The sequence below is a fragment of the Myodes glareolus genome, unplaced genomic scaffold (assembly GCF_982192425.1).
Source record: "Myodes glareolus unplaced genomic scaffold, mMyoGla1.1 HAP1_SCAFFOLD_51, whole genome shotgun sequence".
Lineage (NCBI taxonomy): Eukaryota > Metazoa > Chordata > Mammalia > Rodentia > Cricetidae > Myodes > Myodes glareolus.
Window position 1 is genome coordinate 1,022,721 of NW_028263222.1, and position 2,280 is coordinate 1,025,000.

Genomic DNA, 2,280 nt, shown 5'->3' on the forward strand with positions numbered 1-2,280 from the left:
CCAGCACTCCACTTGTGAGTTTGAGGCCAGCCTGGTCTCCAAGAGCTAGTTCCAGGACAGGCACCAAAAGCTACAGAGCAACCCTGTCTCGAAAATCAAAAAAGAAAAATATGTGCTGTTCTAGAAAATGCCCTTTCCCTCTGAACACGGCTCCTCCACACAGCTCTGACGCTGCGGGAAGATGCAGAGAGCCCAGTTGGTCCCTCAGCCTGATATGTCTGCCTCCTCCGTGCATTTGCAGCAGCTCTTCTGAAGCTGAGGGGCAGCTATACATCTCTTGCCACTCAGAGTCAAATGCCCTTCAGTTTAGCCTTCCCTAAGTGCTTGTTCACTTCAGAGGACTCAACCCTCATCCTCCATATCATCCTGGAATAATTTGTGGGCAGGCTTTATCTCTCATATTGCTGAGTATGAATATCTGTTCATAAGAGCAAGGGCCATTTCTGAAAAAAAAAAATGAGTGTTCAGTCAACTCCCCATGGGTGGAGGGAGTCGTGAAAAAATTTTAATGAAGCAAAGAGAGAGAAATTTCTGGTTTTGGAAAGAGGAGATACTGAATGGCTTCCTCTGTGGTGTCACGAGACAGACTCTTGGAAAGCAAACCTCAGCTTGCACTCAGTCAGTTCAGGGAGAAATAGTTGCAAGGAGGTAAAGGCCCATGCCCGATGACATCGTCAGTCCCTTCTCTGGAAACTCTACCGTATCCCGGAGAGCTCTCAGAATCTTGTGATGTCACTTGTGTCCTAGAAACGCCAACGGCCCTCAAGACACACTCTTTCAATATCTGTAAGACTCCTCACTTCTAGACATGTCGTCTAGACTGATGAGTCTACTTGGGAGAGAGAACGGAGATCGTGAGGAGGCCAGAGTGAGGGAAGAAGAAAGCTGGCCCCAGATCTCACAGGGAACCATGGAGAAATCAGTGGTCCTGGGAAGAGAAAGTGAGTTAGTTAGTTCCCCACTAGCAGGGACTAGAGAGATTGCTGGATGTGATGGCCTTGAGCCTTCCAGGGCTAGGGTTCAGGAACTGGGGGTTTTCTGGGATGTTTGTCTGCGTCCCTAAAGATGCACGGTAGTTGATTGTACAAAGTCAGGAATTGACAAGCATGTAGCCTTTTGCTAGAGATGCTCTTCATTCACGCTGAGTGCCGAAGGGGTCAGTGAGATTTCAATACCAGCGCTGCTTATCGCCCCCCCCCCCACTCCTTTTTGTTGTGTACCAGTCATACTAGAAAAAGGGAGAGTGAGTCGTGCTCCGCCAAAGCCTGATTTTACCATGCTTTCTATCACAGCCATTAGCAGGGTTGAGGCATCAACCTAAGGTTTCTGGCTTTCCAGTTATGAATGACACCCTGGTCTCCGGGTTCAACCTGAGAACTATTTAGAGACAGTGGGTGAGAGAGTGGGAAGAGACTGCAGTTGTTTTCTTTTTTCCTCTTCTTTTGTCTTTTTCCTTTCTTTTCTTTTTTTTTTCGTGTGGTTTTGTTTTGTTTTTGAAGAAAGGGTTTCTCTGTGTATCTTGGGCCATCCTAAAACTCACTCTGTAAACCAGGCCATCCTTGAACTCAGAGAGATCTGCCTGCCTCTGCCTCCCCGAGTGCTGGGATGAAAGGCACGCCCCCACCACCACACACAGCCTGGCTGAGAACGCTCCGGGTGTCCTGGGCCGTTAGTAAGTGAGGATGGCTTTGTGTGTGTTGTGAATCTTTATGATGAATCTTTATGTCCTATGCTTCAATGACATGAGTCTGAAGCATCAAGCAAGCGAGTTTGGCACCCACCCCTAGACGACCAGGCTTCTTCTGAGAGCACATGGCTGAGGTCTCTGAATAAGGCTTAGAAAGCTTTGCCCTGGAAAGCGGGTAACGTCTGAGAGACACACACTCTAGAAAGAAGGGAGGATCGACTAATACCCACAGAGGGGGAGACTCAAGTCAGAACCCGCTCGGACAAAGTCTCATCTTTCAGTCACTTCCCGAGCAGAGGAAGAAAGGAAGGACCACAACGATCTCTCCTTTCGTGTCCTTTGCACACTCTTCTCTCGCTCCGATGGACATTGTGATTCAAGTGGGCCTCGTCCCCCTTTTCCAAGGCATGTTCATTGTGGCTCTAGATCAAGGAATCTGATTTTTGTTGTGTGGCATACTCTATCTCCTCGTTATCTGTGACTGAGAATTTTGATGTCTCACAAGTTCATCACACATTTGCAAACTTAGGAAGACCGAAATGAATTCTGCTGAAGTTTTGGGGTAATTTTTATGAACTATGGGACTCGCTTTG